Source organism: Schistocerca piceifrons, chromosome 5 (assembly GCF_021461385.2).
Source record: "Schistocerca piceifrons isolate TAMUIC-IGC-003096 chromosome 5, iqSchPice1.1, whole genome shotgun sequence".
Taxonomy (NCBI): Eukaryota; Metazoa; Arthropoda; class Insecta; order Orthoptera; family Acrididae; genus Schistocerca; species Schistocerca piceifrons.
This window is the reverse complement of record NC_060142.1, coordinates 29,382,187-29,401,477: the sequence shown is the minus strand read 5'-3', so window position 1 is coordinate 29,401,477 and position 19,291 is coordinate 29,382,187. Positions and strand designations below refer to the sequence as shown.

Below are 19,291 nucleotides of genomic sequence, written 5' to 3'. Positions count from 1 at the left end.
GTTTTCACTGACTGATGAATGGACAAATATGTCTTTTTCTGTCCTCCTCGCTATCGTACACATAGCCCAGTAAATAATATGCTTTCTTTGAGAACCATTGTTTGGTACCGTTGCCAACAGTGAAAACAACTGCAAAAAAAAAAAAAATGGATGGTTTGATTTGATTTGTACGATGCGCCTAACATGAACTGTCTCGTTCTCAAAGTTCTGAATGTGCAGTTCTGTAGTGCGCTGTAAATTGCTGTTAATTTTATTAAATTAACAATAACTAATTTTATTTCAGTCCTTTGTATTCGTCATGTCGCTGTCAAAACAAAGTGTTAGTAACAAAGGAACGGTAAATTGCTGGCGAATGTCGAATAGTTCAAGAAAAGTGGAAAATGGAGTATTTCCTTGTGATGTAAAAAACAAATAAACAACTTAAGAAATAGTAATGTTATTAGGGTACCACAGCTCATAACATTATTCGTCACTATGAAAAATGTGAATCAAAGTATTATTTTTCGAGCGTTTAATGAGCCAAAATGAGTTTAAAGAGGTGGAGTCGGAGTTGGCATAACAACAGTTAATATTTGCTCAAGTATCAAAAGACTGTAAAGGTGTTGTGCATACCAGCTGCTTGTTGTCAGAGTTTGTAGCTAGTACCTAGTAGTACTTTAAAGGTTTTTCACTGAAGAGTCTACAGCTATAGATAAATATACAGAAATTACGAGAATAAATAATTACAACTAATACCTAATCTAAGAATACATTGATGCACAAGAAATCACAACAAAAGACAAACAGCTGATGAATAATAAAATATCTGCTTGAGACATACTAGTCGCAACTTTATCTATGATAATGATGTAGCCTGAAGCAATGTACTAAAATTTGTACCAGCGCTAGGATTCGAATCAGGGTCTCCTGCTTACTAGGCAATGCGCTAAGTACTGTGATCCACCTTTTTTTTCAGGCGTTAACCATTACGCTATCTTTTTCTTTTTCCACTGGGGAAACATTTCAGTCACTGGCGTTTTCAACAAGAACATATAATAAATAATATCGAGGTCTGAGATAATACATCTTTTAAATGAATAAGAAGGGCCCAGAATATTTTAGAAAACAAAGTGTGAAAAGAATTGGAAGGAGGTGGAATCAGCCGTGCTATGTTTATCTGCAGAGCTCACGACGCTGTCAATTATGCTACATTTTTTTTTCCTTAACTACTGCGCCTTTTTTTTCAGATGATCATTTTTTTGACCACACAACTACAACGCTGTTTTTTTTTTTAATTTTACGTTAACCACTGTACCATCTTCTTTTTAAACGTATATAACTACTGCACTATTACTTTTTCTTGTGCAAGTAAGTGGAACGCAGGTGGTGGCAAAGAGGGCAGGTGCCAAGAATTCTGATGCCCGGCTTTTTATTGTCTTTGAGAAGACTTTCAGCACCAGGTAGGCGGAGGCAAAGAGGGCAGGGGTCGGAGATTCCAAGGCCTGGCCACAATGCCTCCTCCGCACCTGTCACAGAGTTGCTCCGTTATTACCATGTTATCCCACGTTCGTTCCTGTATACACCTTAAATTGCAGAACGAGACTGAAGTAGTAATTAAGGTAAGATAAATAACAGAGTGCCACTTCCAATGGTGTGAGTTCCTTATAGGACATAACTCATAACAGGCATAAAAGGTAACAGAAAAATCCATAACATAAATTCATCCGAAAACATTTGCACAAATCAAATTATTATGGACTGGATGCACGTGATGTTTGTAACGAAGCCATATATTTTTCAACAAATGAAACATATTTCGGCTCCAGAGGGCTTTTGCCAAATTACAACAGTTCTCATTTTAGAACCAACATAAGAAAGATTCCAGTAATAATAGAAGAGGAAAGGAAAACCGTCCTCCTCTTTGTAGCCCACACAAAATTGAGTTTTGTTTGTTAACACGTAAAGTAAAAACTCACCCATATCTGAAAATAACTGTTATTCTCTGTGCACTGGAAAGAAATGGTTCAAATGGCTCTATGCACTATGGGACTTAACATCTGAGGTCATCACTCACGTAAACATAGAACTACTTAAACTTAAATAATCTAAGGACATCACACACATCCATGCCCGAGGCAGGATTCGAACCAGCGACCGTAGCAAAAACGCGGTTCCGGACTGAAGCACCTAGAATCACTCAGCGGACTCGTAGCATTTCCAGTTGCGTTGTAAAGCTTCAGTTATTGGTATATCACTTCCTGTGATTCTGTTGATAATGGCTAATTTCTTCCTAGTCCGGTTCCAAATTCTGATTTTATTTTCACATAAGAATATGTGCACTACAGTTTCTACAAGCTGACATTTTTAGCAGTTTGGAGATGTTCTCAGTTTGATTTTACATCATCGTTCCGCTGTGGATATGGTTTTGTTTAAGACGTCATACCTTACGGCACTGACTCTAGTAGGTAGAATTTTATTGTTGGTATTTTCTCAAATGTTCATCCAGTTTTTAGCAGGATATTTTACCTGAACTGGGGTGTGAAGACGATTGCTGGTAATACAATCATAGACGTTCCTGGTGCTGGTTTGTGTTGGTGGAAGTCTTACATAGCTCCGATCGACATAGTACTTTCGGGTGTAATCTAGGCTAGCATCTATATGTGCTACATTAATGGGAGCGTTCATGTCCCCAGGACCTAACGAGAGGAACAGAAGTTTCGTAATGCCTGTCTTAGGGGCATTCATTATTTTAAAAGCACGAGTCAGAAACAGTGTTTCACATCTAGATTTAACGTCGTTAATTCCAAGTCTCCCATTGTGCCTCTGCACAGTCGCCGTGCGGAAGTATACTTGGAAGATATTTTGTTTCCACATACACCAACACGCTGCAGCTATTATTTTTTGAGCGGTGACGTGCGCTGTCAGTAAGACTGCTCCGACGGGATGTATTTTGCTAAGTACTCCCATGTATGAATTTATAAATTGAACTTTCTGCAATCGGTTTAAGGCCCGCATGTTATGGTCCTTGAACAAGGCTCTGATGACATAGTTTCCGCTCCCAATTGTTCGCAGTCATGATCTTGGTATTCGCCCTTAACCACAACCCGAGTTGGAGTCTCTCTTCAGTTACCTGTAACCAGTTCGCACCTGTTGCACTACTGTAAGAACCGAGATGCATTATTTTGGATTTCTGATGATTCAATTTTGCGAAAGAGGATCGTGAGTACTGGTGTACCAAACCTCGCACTTCATCGACCTCACTATTCGAACTTACAATAACACTTATGTCGTCGGCATAACAGTGACAGACTGTAATAGTATTGAAGATATGTAGTCCTCTCAATTTCTGGTGCATTGTCGAAAGCAAAGGTTCCACCACGATCGCATATAATGTCGTACACAGTGGACATCTTTGACACACTGATTGTTGAACTGGAAATGTTTCAGTCAGTTGTCCATCGATTTTAATCACTCATACATTTACTTGTGACATATATAAAGTGTTCTTTGAAACCCATTTTCTACATGGTGCTGAATAAGAAGCCATGATTGATCCTATCAAAGGATTTATCAAAATCTAAAAACAATAAGGAAAGACTATTGTCACTTATCCAAGTGAGGTTTATGACGTCTCTTTACTCACACAAGGTATCTAGCATTGATCTTCCCTTTATTACTGTTGCTTGGTGAGAACCTGTGGCATTTTACAGGAGTGGTTTTATCCTTCTATTCAGAATTCGAGTGAGAAGTTTAAAGACAACATTGAGTAAGGTGAGTAGTTTTAGATCGTGAATCGTCTTGCTGCTCGGCTTTTTGGGAGTGAGTTTGTTTGCGCAGTATGCTTGGGCTCCTGCATACTGTATAATGCATTTACGAAGCAAGGGCTGTGCATATTCGGTCCACCTAATGATCTGCTCTCGATAACTAGTTGGCGAGCGTAAGCATTTGTAATAAGTCTGTCTAATCTGTTGCTTAAGTTCAGCATCCTGCGATAGTTAGTCGTTAAGTTGCCGTACCCTACGGCCATGAAAGGTTTTTGTCGGATGTACCCGAATGAAATATGGCATGCAAAATAATCGGAAAACTTTATAAGCCATATCTCACAAGTATCTATATTGCGCATGAATTCTTTAGTAACATAGATTTTATCTAACCTGCTTGCTGAGGTACTATTGACAAGTATAGCCAGTATGGTGGAGATTAAAGTATGTGCAGGTGTCTTGGAGTTCTAATTCAGTCACGAATGTTTATTGCTCTTGACAAAACTGGGCGACTGGTCTTCACAGCGCAACACACAGTTAAAATCTCCGGCAAGCATAGCGGCTGCCCCAACGTTCTTTAACAGTTAAAGTGGTTCAAATGGCTATGAGCCCTATGGGTCTTATCATCTGAGGTCATCAGTCACCTGGAACTTAGAACTACTTAAACCTAACTAACCTAAGGACATCACACATGCATGCGCGAGGCAGGATTCGAACCTGCGGCCGTAGCGATCGCGCGGTTCCAGACTAAAACGCCTAGAAGCGCTCGGCCATTCCGGCCGGCTTAAACAGTTCAGCTATCCCGTTCCGATAAAAGTTACTTCTGTGCCGTGTTTCATTAGTCCCAGATGGCGCATAAGCCTTAATTAAAATGAGGCCATTAAGTTGGCCAGTTATACCCCGACCAGTCTCTAAAATAGCTTGAGCTCGACACGCGATATCCTCTTTGAATAAAACTGCTATTCTTTCTTTATTTCCGATGTTGATGATGGTTTCATAAGCTGTTATGTCAGCTACTGTAGATGTTGCAACCTATTGTAACATGGCAACATCCATGTCATCGGCATAAATATGGCCGCCGAACTTATCCGGGAGACATTAACTGTAGTCAGATTGTAAGTCTGCATGTAAGTGTTTACTACTGCTCAGTATCTTCCGACGAAAGCGTGCTCGGAACCGGAAGAGACACGGAAGACGGTAACATGGTTGTGTTCATGTGACTGTCTCCATCTGAACGTTCTTATTCCGAATGGGAGCCATTACCCTCATTGCAACAACCACCGCCGTTTAAACTGTCTGAGATATTTTAAGGGTATCTCTGGTGCTGCTTCTTTTCCTTTATAATTCCTGTGTCTCTTCCTGACTTTGTATTATAGGGGTCCGTTTCGTTTGTTTAGATGATCTTTTTAATTGTCCTTATTTGATACTGGGTGATCGGACAGATCGCTGAATGTTGGGTTGTCTGGGTTTGTGTCCACCTCAACTAGCATGTCACTACCTACTGATGACATCGGAACATCATTGAGATTGCAACCGAGTGGTACGTCTTCTGCAGGTGTTACGCTACCGTCTAAGTTCTGAGGATTAGTCTCTCCTCGAGAGGCCTGATTGAAACATTTTGGCAGGATAATCGTTGAACTTTGTTCATTCGTCAATACGCTTGTAGTGACGTAACAAGACTGTTACGTCACACGGTAGTAGCCGATTGAAAGGCACGCGTACACACACGCCGACGGGCGAGAATTCTGGAACAGGATAAGTAGTGAATGGTAGCAAGAAAAGTACGTAGCTGCTTTATACTTAACTTTAATGATCCTTGTGATACATCTCTCTTGACTATACAAATGCGACTCGTAAGATACATGCACTGTTTCAATTGGCGCCTTGCTAGGTCGTAGCCATGGACTTAGCAGAAGGCTATTCTAACTGTCTCTCGGCAAATGAGAGGAAGGCTTCGTCGTTATTGTCGCTAGCAATGTCGTCCGTACAACTGGGGCGAGTGCTCGTCCGTATCACGAGACCTGCCTTGTGGTGGCGCTCGGTCTGCGATCACACAGTGGCGACACGCGGGTCCGACATGTACTAAATGGACCGCGGCCGATTTAATCTACCACCTAGCAAGTGTGGTGTCTGGCGGTGACACCACAACGCTACTTGCAGTTGAATCCCGATTCCCTCCATTTTCTCCCTGACGTGATATGTATGGGGTCCTGCCCATTCCCGGTTTCCTATAATTGGGCTGATGAGGTCTACACACACAACAGTTTTTCCTGGCGTCGCACACCGCCCGCGGAGGTGAGTCCCAGGTTTTCCCTCCGTAAAGACTTTACACGAGGACAGGTTGTCTCAAGATAATCAGTGGATCCATATAGGACGCAGGTCCTTATTTGGCCGTCAAACAATTGGGCTATAAAGGCTTTAACCATAATATACGACGGGGTATGCTTATGAAGATAAACTGTAGATTTTCGCACACCATTACCAACACTGAAATGTTTGTTGCCCGTCCATTTCCACCAGTTATCTGCAAGATCATTCCATAGATCGTTAACGCTTGTTTGATGAGATCGAATTTCAGTTCAAATGGGAGGCTGAATATGCGCACAGACCGAAAACCCTAAACCAACATAGCTGACCCCGATTTAACTACATAGTTTCACCATTGGAATGAAGAAAATTCGCGAAACAGCCTGTTTCTGTCGGAATCCTGGTACTTGTTTCAACGTCTCGCACTTTAACACACACTGCATTACCGAGGGAATCATATGCCAAGCCGTGAGCGTCGTCGTCTTGTAAACCTGTCTTTTCGAACAACCAGTAGTCGATTTCACAAACTTTCGACCTGTCATATCCGAACGGGAACAAAAATTTCGCCGTAGACTTGCTAATATGAGCTTCCGTAGCTAGATGGCTGCGTTGTACTCGCAAACTACAGCGACACACGGCTGACGAGGTACCCCACTCGCGCGAGGCCCCCACAAAGCGGCAGCTATGCCAGCACTGACACACCTCAGAAGGGGAAGAGCAGTGGGCAGAGGCGTGAACTGGAACTGTATAGGGAGAGGGGGCGACATACGAGGGCACCCCATGCACATATGACAGCCACACTGCCCTTGAGGTGCAGCAGTTAGTGTAACTGCTTAGCAAGCAGGAGACCCGGGTTAAAATCCCGACACTGGTTCAAATTTTAATTCATTGCTTCAGCCTGCATCACAACTGATATTCATGTTACACGATGTAAGGACAGTCGCTGTAAAAAGATCCTAACGAACAGCGACCAGAGACAATTATCACGCCCTGTCAAAAAGAATCTGTTTCAAATCAAATAGGAATTGATGCTGTCAATGAATGCGTACCCGTCTGAACCAGTTTCCAAACAAACACCGCTAAGGGAACTGCATAAAATGGCTATTATGAGTCGAGTGCTGCACAACGGCTATTTCTCGTAGTGATTCATCAAGCTAACATCATCAGTGGGGCAACGCCACTATAAACAAACGAGAAATTAGGCTGACAAAGTGGAGAGGAGCGATGCAGAAGAATGAACCCGACTCCCTCCTACAGGGCTGGTAGCCTACAACAGTGTTTCTCGTTCTGGCAAAAGCACAGCTGACGCGTCGTCAGCAGAGCTGGACCTCGCTACCGTCGTAGGAATCAAACTCTAACCATGTGTTGGATAACGATTAGTCTCTTCACTAATTTCAAAATACGGTGAAAACAACGAGCTACATGTAACAGAAAGCAAAGCGGAGTATACAAAGCATTTTATAACACCTGTCGCACAATTGCTTGGCGATATTTGCACGGTTGTGAATGTGGCACTCCTGGTCTTACCTCTACCCGTATGTTACCTAAGCATAGACGGAAGCATCCCTAAGAAAAAATGAACTTCCGCATTAAGTGTACGAAAAACACACTGAAGTGACAAAAGTCGTGCAATATTTCCAAATATCGTGTCGGGCCTCCATTTCCCGGTGTAGTGCAGCAGTTCAATGCGTCATGAACTCAAAAAGCCGTTAGAAGACCCTGCAGTAGAACTGAAACAAATGACGCCTCTGTCACTATTATTTTTAGTCTTATTGACCAGGTTTCAACACTTCTAAGAGCGCCTTCATCAGAATTAAAGCAATTAAAATGGCCTATAACATAGTTACAAATTCATAGGAAAAGACATTTTTTACATAAAAGTGTGAGTACTGCCTAACAATAAAGGACAGAGGCAGTACTTGCATGTCACATATAAAATAATTAAGAGGCAGAAGGACTTTAGTCACAAAATACATAAAAAGGAATGCGTGAAGGCGAGCCACTATGGGCTGCTCGTACCTGTACAGCCACAGGCTGCAACGTACTGAGGTGCCCGCGTTAACAAGTGCGGGCAGGTGAACATGTCACTGCATCGAGAGTGCCATCTAATAGCCGCAGGTAGCACTTGGCTACTTGATATTCAAATTTAGACGGACGAAAATTATAATGAATATTGTTCAGTACATAATGTAAAAAGTAATATTTTGTTTAACAGTGACAGATAAAGTACCATTTTGTCTGCATCAGAGTTTAGCAGTACAGTTTGAAGCATAAAAATGTCGTTATAGAAAATACAGAAAGGACTGAATGACACAGCTGGTAGAAAGCGATATAACACGAAATGCAGCCAATAAACTATTTAATATATGAAACATTATGAGTTAACTTAGATGAAAAAAAAATATTTCGGCAAACTGCACAAGGAGACCCGAAATTAAATGTCAAGTAACGGCTTTATACTGCTGAAGAAATTTTTATTATGCAACTGCAGCTGTTCATTGAGAATGAGTTTATCACTTCGAGAAAGATGTTTAAAAATCACTAATTCTTTCAGAATGTCTAATTTACGTCCTTTCTTCTCTGTGTGCAAAATGTTGATATCGCAAATAGCTTTAGGTGCGTAACCTGTTCACCTGTAATTAGATGGTCAACAAAAGATGAATTATGGGGGCTACTGCCATTTTTTCTTAGAAGGTGTTCTTTATGTCTGGTTGTAAAGGCACGTCCTGTTTGTCCTATGTAGTAAGAAGAGCGGATATCGCAAACAATCTTATAGACGCCAGAACTTTCTAAAAGGGAACGAATTGATTTTGAATCACGAATGAACATTTTTTTCGAATTATTATTGGTAGGAAACGCAACGTTGCAGTTGTATTTATTACGAAGAAGGCGTTGGATCTGATAGGAGACGGGCCCCACGAAATGAATAGAGAAATACTTTTTTGGTTTAGATTCAATGATGGAGGTGCCGAGCGTAGTAACTTTTTTAGTCGTTTTTTAAGGATGTCATCTACTACGCTAGCTTTATACTCGTTATTAACTGCTATCGTTTTGAGTAAATTGATTTCGTCCTTAAATTTTTCTTTCGAAAGTGAAATGGAAGTAGCTCGGTGAATAGCATAATGAAAGAAGGCGTTTTTATGAGACTGTGGATGAATGGAGGACGCAGGTACCATCTGATCAGTATATGTTTCATTACGAAAAATATTAAATGAGATTTTATTATCTTCTATTGTAAGCGTCAAGTCAAGGAAGTGTAATTGGTTGGCCTCGTTTTCAAGTTCCATAGTGAAAGATATTTTCTCATGAAGATCACTGGAGGATGATTAAAGTATCATAAACGTATCTGAAATAGGAGAGATTGCCTAATGATGTAGCAAAAATCTTTTCTTCTAGAGAGTTGATGAAAATATCGGCAATGATACCAGCTAAGGGATTTCCCACAGAGAGACCGTCTGATTGCTAGTACAGGTGTTCATTAAATTCAAAATAGTTATACTTGACTACGACCGTGATAAGATTCATGAAGTCAGTGATTTATTCATCTAAAAGATCTTTTTTGAAATGACGTAATTTTTTTTCTAAGATTGTAAGCGTTTCCTGAACAGGGACGCTAGTATAAAGATTTTTGATGTCTAATGAAAACAGCATGGTATCTGAACTCCATTCTAAATCTTTCATTTTTTGGACTAAGGCGAGGCTATTTGGGACGGAATAATTGTTCTCGAAAACGAATGATTTTCTTCAGAATTTCATGTAGAAATTTGACCAAATCATGGTACGCGCTATTCATACTATTAGATATCGGGAGTATCGAATGGTTAGGTTTGTGGATTTTAAATTGAGATCGAAGTTTTTGGGGCTGAGGGTTCGTGTTCAGATGTGTGTGAAATCTTATGGGACTTAAGTGCTAAGGTAATCAGTCCCTAAACTTACACACTACTTAACGTAAATTATCCTAAGGACAAACACACACACCCATGCCCGAGGGAGGACTCGAAGCTCCGCCGGGACCAGCCGCACAGTCCACGACTCTGGCGCCTCAATCCGCTCGGCTAATCCCGCGCGGCAGGGTTCATGTTAATTAGCATTTTCTTCTGAAAAGGTTTGATTAGAAATTTTGCGTTATTGATGGCTGACCTGACTTCTTATTGTAATTCTGGTGTCGGATTCTCTTGCAGTTCCGAAATACTATTTTCGTTAAGAAAATCGAAGGTTTTGGAAATATATTCAGAACTGTAGGCGATAAGTAAAGAACAACCTTTGACTTTCCCTATAAATCTGTAAGTACGTTATAGGCCATTTTAATTCTTTTAATTCTGATGCAGGCACTCTTACAAGTGTTGAAATTTGGTCAATAAGACTAAAAATAATAGTGAGCGAGGGCTCATTTGTTTCAATTTTAGTTTAGAAACGGCCAATGAACCAAGCAGCCATGTCTAAAATTTTTCGACCCTGCAGTAGTATTGAGCTATGCCGCCTCTACAGTCATCCATAACTGCAATGCAGGCCTGTGTCTACCTACTGACCTCTCAACCAGGTCCCAAAAACGTTCGACGGGATTCCTGTCGATAAAACTGGGTGGCCAAATCATTCGGTTGAGTTGATCCAGAGGACCCAGTCTGTTCCATGTAAAAACAGCCCATAGAATTATACAGCCACCGCCACCTTGAATAGTGCGTTGTTGACATGTTGGGTCGATGGCTTCGTGGGGTGTGCGTGACGTTCGAACCCTACCATCAGCTCTTACCAACTGAAATCTGGACTCACCGACCAGACCAGGGTTTTCCAGTCGTCTGTGGTCCAAACAATATGGTATCAAGCTCACGAGAGGCGCTGCAAGTGATGTGGTGCTGATACCAAAGTCACTAGCGCCGGTCGTCTGCTGCGATAGACAATTAACGTTAAATTTCGCCACACTTATCTAGCGGACAAGTTCGTCCCTCATTGATTTCTGTGGTTATTCCGCGCAGTGTTGCTTTCTAACAACTCCATGCAAATGCCACTGCTCTCGGTCGTTAAGTGATGACCATCTTGGCTGTCGGGTTACTGAGTTGTCTGTGGTGAGAGGTAATGCCTAAAATTTGGTGTTGTTTGCACACTGTTGACAATGTAGATGTCAGGACGTTGAATTTCCTAACAATTTCCGAAATAGAATGACCCTTGCACTTAGCTACAACTATTATTCCACGTTCAGAGTCTCAGATCCGCCAATGCACCGCACTTTTATACGTCATGTACGTGATACTAACACCATCAGTGTATGTGGATATCGATATCCCATGACTTACGTCACGTCAGTGTACATAGACCAGTGAAGAAGTAGACGTAGCACACTGGACTCGCATTCGGGAGGACAACGGTTCAATCCCGTCTCCAGTAATCCTGATTTAGGTTTTCTGTGATTTCCCTAGATAGCTTCAGGCAAATGCCGGGATGATTCCTTTGAAAGGGCACGGCCGATTTCCTTCCCAATCCTTCCCTAACCCGAGCATGAGCTCCGTCTCTAATGACCTCGTTGTCGACGGGACGTTAAACTCTAACCACCACCAACACCACCACCACAAGTAGACAGGATGTGTTAGCGTAAGTCAATTCGAATGGACCGAACACCGCCGTCGACGTGATAGCAGTACAGGCACAGCACCAGTTTTCATTTGTTGCGCTGACAAGCTGTCTGAGCTAACGTAAGGCATTAGTTATTTCATGGTTAGGATTTCGAAAGGTATTTTGAAAATCTACACAGTTAGAATGCAGTATCCTGAACGTTGAATAGTAATCCTGCCGTCAGCATGCTTGAACTTTAGGATTAAGACATTTTCCGGCAGTATCCGTTCACAGATATGGTGGTTTGCTAGCTCGAGAAAACACGAATGCCTACTCATTCGTCTCGTGGTAGATACAAATCAAACAACTTTCTGGGGATGGCAAACACAGCCCAGAGACACCGTGAACAACGATAACAACGCTCAACATTCAATACCATTTCTATCAAAACTGGACATGATTGTCTCAATGGGAATTCCGCGATCGTTCATTAAATAAAATATGGCGTTTCAGTCTTCGATCGCTATTCTTTATTTTCAATTACCGGTTTCGGGCTATCTGCCCATCTTCAGATCATATGTTGTAGTTACAGAGTAACTTGTCCGTGCAGAACACACGGTTCACTGTATTTTATCAATACCATTTCAATTCTCAAAAAAAAATTGTGACAATTAAGAAGCAAAATATCCGTCCAGCATGCTTTATTCCAAGGTACGTTGGTAGTTGATAAACGCATAGTGAAAAAGCCGAATACAGTAAATATAAGGGCTCTGAGGTGTATGAAATTGCCTGCAATGAGTGTCCTCAGAAATATATATGTCAGATTGGGCGCAATTTTAATATACGATTTGAAGAACAACTAAACCTCGACGGTCCCAGATTAGCTATCTCAGTTTGCCTGAAAGAAGCGGGTCACTCTATTTCCCGTACTGAAAAGAATTTGCATGTTATATTTATGGAAACCAAAGGAAACTTTTTAAATGCTTTGGAAGAAATACATATCATGAAGGCAGTAAACGGAGCCCTAGTTTCAGTTTTGAATAATCACGCTGAATCAAAACACTACAATATCCTATAGAATTTTTATTTCCTGAATTGCCGCCGTTAGCTACAAGGATGCTTTTCACGTTAATTTAGCAACTGTATAATATTCAAATACCACTCCTCTGATAATTTATACTATTGAGGTACTGATGTAAAGAAGATTATGCTCAGTTTTCCATTTTAAGCCTGTAATAAACTATGTACATTTTTGAAGTGATGTCACGTTGTTCCAAGTCTTCGGTTGTTTTCCAAGTTGTGATTTCCTCCTTGCGGCTCTTCGCGTCTTTAATTTGTTGTTCTCTTAGCTACCGTGGACTTCCATCTGCGCTGGCTGCTGTGGCCGAGCGGTTCTAAGCGCTTCAGTCCGGAACCGCGCTGCTGCTACGGTCGCAGGTTCGAATCCTGCTTCGGGCGTGGATGTGTGTGATGTCCTTAGGCTAGTTAGGTTTAAGTAGTTCTAAGTTCTAGGGGACTCATGACCTCAGATGTTAAGTCCCATAGTGCTCAGAGCCATTTGAACCATTTTAAATTTCCGTTCAAAAAATGGCACTATGAGACTTAACTTCTAAGGTCATCAGTCCCTTAGAACATAGAACTACTTAAACCTAACTAATCTTAGGACATGACACACATCCATGCCAGAGACAGGATTCGAACCTGCGACCGTAGCGGTCGCGCGGTTCCAGACTGTAGCGCCTAGAACCTCTCGGCCACCCCGGATAAATTTCCGTCTTCCGGTGTAGTACCACCCTGTTAGAGCCGATTACACCACATCGGGCTGTTGGCAATACGACACAAGTACGCACATTCCACGGGATTTTAAAGTTTTACTTCATTTGTTTTGTGCAGCTGGTGTATACGGGACCTTATAATATATCCTACAGGATGTTATCCGAAAGCTATTTTCGAGATCTCCTCCATTCTCAACGTTATGGTTCCATACTGGTGTATTATTTTTTGGATGATATTTGACGTGTACGAACAGTACTTTCGCTAGACATTAACTTTTAGCCATTTTATCCCCGTTCACAGTAGCGTACCATTCATTATTAGCTGTTCTCCCATTTTTTTCTGGGCCTGACTCATTAAGCAGTCATGCTTTGTACATTTTGACAAGCATTTCTCGGTGTACTGAATTCTATTATCACAGTCCACCGTTGTGATTCAGCTCTTAACGTGGATAACCTCAGAAAAGCCGGGGCTCCGTAACAGTCCATTTACATTATGGAAATGTTAGCATTGTGAGTAATTGTCATTGTTTTTTGTTGAATGCCAACACTGTAATTGTGTATTTGTACCACTTCAAAAATTTGACACTGAGATTGGTATTCTTGAAAGATAAACTTGGAAGTGTGCCTATACTGACCTGGAAACTATAGTTGTGAACAAAGCACCTTCATGGACCTTATCATTCTTGACTTTTTAATTGCTATAATTTTATAATAATTTCGACGGTTATTGAGTGTTGACTCTTGCTACTGTTAGCTACAAAATATCTCGTATCTTTGCGCGGTTTTCGGATCCTGTCGGCGTCTGCGCACTCCAGTCGAAAGTTAATTGCATCGTAATATTCCTACAAGGGTTTGCAGCGGTTGCACTCACCGATTTCCGAAAAAGACACGAAAAACTCACGAATCCAGCTGAGGGCAGCCAAGTCGCCTCCACGAAGCCACACAGTCGCCTGGTCCGGGCTCGCAGCACGCCAGCACGCGAATGCTGACGGGCGGCCATCTAGACACCTACTGGCGCGGCCTCCAGGGAACCGGTGTGGCAACCTCGGCAAACACGTCTAGCGCCTCAGGCTACTCTTTACCTCATTACTGCAAAAAAGTCTAGCATTCAGACACGTACATTTCAACACTCGTAATGCTGGCCAACCTTAAAACTAGTAAGCTGGAAAGTAATGCAATGCAATCATTAACGTGAGAGAAGTTTTGTAAGAAAACAATTTGTTGTGCACGGCAGAAAGTCAGTAAGCTATTTTCAGTGTTTATTCACTCTCTTTCCTCTTCGAGGAATATTAATTTGACATATTCTGTTCCTTACTTTCTCGATATTCAGCGTGATTCTATCTCTCGCTCTTACTTTTCTACATATTTGATTTTTAACTTCCACTTTCATCCTAACACAGAAATCATCTTATCTTTTGGGTATCAAAGTAAGCTACCTTAAAAATACCAAGTGGATAACAAATAGGCATTTGAAACGCAATAAATATTCTATACTTCCTGTTCAATTTAGTTACTGGGACACGACACGGTTTCAATTTTAGCAAATCATTTATACACCGTGGTGACAATACTGACTATGGCAACAGGCTACAGGCGCGGGTACCTTTGGTAACGGCACTGCAACGTCTGCAGCGCCTGTACTATGTACTGACTTGGCAGAAAATCCTAAGAAGTTTTGGTCTTATGTCAAAGCGGCAGGTGGATCAAAACAAAATGTCCAGACACTCTGTGACCAAAATGCTATTGAAACAGAGGATGACAGACTAAAGGCCGAAATACTAAATGTCTTTTTCAAAAGCTGTTTCACAGAGGAAGACTGCACTGTAGTTCCTTCTCTAGATTGTCGCACAGATCACAAAATGGTAGATATCGAAATAGACGACAGAGGGATAGAGAAACAATTAAAATCGCTCAAAAGAGGAAAGGCCGCTGGACCTGATGGGATACCACTTCGGTTTTACACAGAGTACGCGAAGGCCCTCCTTCTTGCAGCGGTGTACCGTAGGTCTGTAGAAGAGCGTAGTGTTCCAAAGGATTGGAAAAGGGCGCGGGTCATCCCCGTTTTCAAGAACGGACGTCGAACAGATGTGCAGAACTATAGACCTATATCTCTAACGTCGATCAGTTGTAGAATTTTGGAACACGTATTATGTTCGAGTATAATGACTTTTCTGGAGACTAGAAATCTACTCTGTAGATATCAGCATGGGTTTCGAAAAAGACGACCGTGTGTGACCCAGCTCGCGCTATTCGTCCACGAGACTCAGAGGGCCATAGACACGGGTTCTCAGGTAGATGCCGCGTTTCTTGACTTCCGCAAGGCGTTCGATACAGTTCCCCACAGTCTTTTAATGATCAAACTAAGAGCATACGGACTATCAGACCAATTGTGGATTGGATTGAAGAGTTCCTAGATAAAAGAACGCAGCATGTCATTCTCAATGGAGAGAAGTCTTCCGAAGTAAGAGTGATTTCAGGTGCGCCGCAGGGGAGTGTCGTAGGACCGTTGCTATTCACAATACGCATTAATGACCTTGTGGATGACATCGGAAGTTCACTGAGACGTTTTGCGGATGATGCTGTAGTATATCGAGAGGTTGTAACAATGGAGAATTGTACTGAGATTCAGGAGGATTTGCGGCGAATTGACGCATGGTGCAGGGAATGGCAATTGAATCTCAATGTAGACAAGTGTAATGTGCTGCGAATACATAGAAAGAAAGATCCCTTCTCATTTAGCTACAATATAGCAGGTCAGCAACTGGAAGCAGTTAATTCCATAAATTATCTGGGAGTACGCATTAGGAGTGATTTAAAACGGAATGATCATATAAAGTTGTTCGTCGGTAAAGCAGATGCCACACTGAGATTCATTGGAAGAATCCTAAGGAAATGCAGTCCGAAAACAAAGGAAGTACGTTACAGTACGCTTGTTCGCCCACTGCTTGAATACTGCTCAGCAGTGTGGAATCCGTATCAGATAGGGTTGATAGAAGAGATAGCGAAGATCCAACGGAGAGCAGCGCGCTTCGTTACAGGATCATTTAGTAATCGCGAAAGCGTTACCGAGATGATAGATAAAGTCCAGTGGAAGACTCTGCAGGAGAGACGCTCAGTAGCTCGGTACGGGCTTTTGTTGAAATTTCGAGAACATACCTTCACTGAGGAGTCGAGCAGTATATTGCTCCCTCCTACGCATATCTCGCAAAGAGACCATGAGGATAAAATCAGAGAGATTAGAGCCCACACAGAGTCATACCGATAATCCTTGTTTCCACGAACAATACGAGACTGGAACAGAAGGGAGAACCGATACTAGTACTCAAGGTACCCTCCGCTACTCACCGTCAGGTGGCTTGCGGAGTATGGATGTAGATGTAGATGTCCTGAGCTCGTGGCCATGCCGGCTGGACCATAGACGACTGAAAAACCGTGGCCTGGATTCATTTGGTAAGATCTGTTGGTAGGTTTGGAGTGTGGCGCAGACCCCAAAAAGCGGTGTACGCAAGTTGTCAACAAGGCACTGTGCAGGCTGGTGGTGGCTCCATAACGGTGTGGGCTGTGTTAAGGCTCTGTTAACGTGTAACGAACTGGGTCCTCTAGTCCAACTGAATCGGTCGTTGACCATATGTAGCCCTTTGTGGACTTCATATTCCCAAACAACGATGGGATTTTTTAGTGGGTGACAGCACGCGATCTGGCAGTTGTTCGTGATTGGCTTGAAGAACATTCTGGACTATTCGGGCGAATTATTTGGCCACCCAGATCGCCCGACATGAAACACGTCGACCATTTATGAGACCTAATCGAGAGGTCAGTTTGTGCAGGAAATCCTGCACCAGCAAAACTTCTATTCGGTTTTACAGAGAGTGGTCTACTGCATTGGCTACTTACTTAGCTTGAATTTATCGCGAATCTCTTGCCCAACGTAAAGTCCCGAGCGACTGGAAAAAAGCGCAGATAACGCCTGTATATAAGAAGGGTAGAAGGACGGATCCTCAAAATTACAGTCCAATATCCTTAACATCGGTTTGTTGCAGGTTTTTGGAACATATTCTCGGTTCGAATATGATGAATTTCCTTGAGACAGAGAAGCTGCTGTCCATGGATCAGCACGGCTTCAGAAAGCATCGTTCCTGCAAAACGCAACTCGCCATTTTTTCAAATGATATCTTGCGAACCATGGACGGATGCCACATTCCTTGACTTCCGGCAAGCGTTTGACTCGGTGCCCCACTGCAGACTCCTAAGGTACGATCATATGGGATTGGTTCCCAAATATGTGAGTGGTTCTAAGACTTCTTAAGTAATAGAACCCAGTACGTTGTCGTCAATGGTGAGTGTTCATCGGAGGTGAGGGTATCATCTGGAGTACCCGAGGGAAGTGTGGTAGGTCCGCTGTTGTTTTCTATCTAAATAAATGATCTTTTGGATAGGGTGGATAGCAATATGCGGCTGTTTGCTGATGATGCTGTGGTGTACTGGAAGGTGTCGTCGTTGAGTGACTGTAGGAGGATACAAGATGACTTGGACAGGATTTGTGATTGGTGTATAGAATGGCAGCTAACTCTAAATATAGGTAAATGTAAATTAATGCAGATGAATAGGAAAAAGAATCCTGTAATGTTTGAATACTCCATTAGTAGTGTATCGCTTGACACAATCACGTCGATTAAATATTTGGGCGTTACATTGCAGAGCGATATGAAGTGGGACAAGCATGTAATGGCAGTTGAGGGGAAGGCGGGTAGTCGTCTTCGTTTCGTTGATAGAATTTTGGGAAGATGTGGTTCATCTGTAAAGGAAACCGCTTATAAAACACTAATACGACCTATTCTTGAGCACTGCTCGAGAGTTTGGGATCCCTATCAGGTCGGATTGAGAGAGGACATAGAAGTAATTCAGAGATGGGCTGCTACATTTGTTACTGGTAGGTCTGATCATCACGCCAGTGTTACGGAAATGCTTCAGGAACTCGGGTGGGAGTCTCTAGAGGAAAGGAGGCGTTCTTTTCGTGAATCGTTACTGAGGAAATTTAGAGAACCAGCATTTTAGGCCGACTGCAGTACAATTTTACTCCCGCCAACTTATATTTCACGAAAAGACCACAAAGATAAGATGAGAGAGATTAGGGCTCGTACAGAGGCATATAAGCAGCCATTTTTCCCTCGTTCTGTTTTGGAGTGGAACAGGGAGAGAAGATGCTAGTTGCAGTACGAGGTACCCTCCGCCACGCACCGTATGGTGGATTGCGGAGTATGTATGTAGATGTAGATGTAGAACTTTCCCATTTATGGCCGGCTACAGAGGCAGCTATGCTCAATATTTCTGCAGGGGACTTGCAACCACTTGCTGAGTTGCTGCATTAGGCCGGGCAAAAGGAGGTCCAACACAATATCAGGAGTTGTCACGTGACTTTTGTCACCTCAGTCTGTCATACACTTGCCGTACTTTTACGAGCCCGACTCATGGACACAAATGCGAACCATACATAAATATCATGAGTCACACTCATGAGTACGAAAGTCTGGCCAAAGTGTTGGATGTGGCTCTATTCAGTACGTAAACTATCCAAAAACCAATACACGGTCAGAGAAAGGAAACATACGCTGATTATCGATAAATATAACAGAAGTAATGCTTAAAAATGTCCAAGTGCCAGACTACGAAAAGAGTGGAAAACCATCACCAGGTGACACACTTCTTCGACTACAACGACTCCAAACGCAATACTTGGCCCATTTTCCGAAACATATCAATTCGACGCAAAGAAAGAAAGCGCAAAGATTGCTTCAAACAGAAAATACGAAACGAAGCGACTTGCGAATATACGAAGAGGAAAGTTGCTTTACATGTACTACAGAGCTTTTGAAACTACCATGCCTTGCAACACTACAAATTTTTAGAGTTGTAGGTACTCTC

General features: G+C 42.3%; 1 protein-coding gene across 1 annotated transcript in view; it reads right to left on the bottom strand.

Moving 5' to 3' along the window:
* Positions 1-14,373, bottom strand: part of LOC124798541 (retinol-binding protein pinta-like) — a 128,073-nt gene extending 113,700 nt beyond the window's left edge. The window contains exon 1 of the mRNA XM_047261991.1: positions 14,241-14,373. The gene's annotated coding sequence lies outside the window, so the exon portion shown is untranslated. The remainder of the gene's footprint in view (positions 1-14,240) is intronic.
* Positions 14,374-19,291: the final 4,918 nt, after the last annotated feature.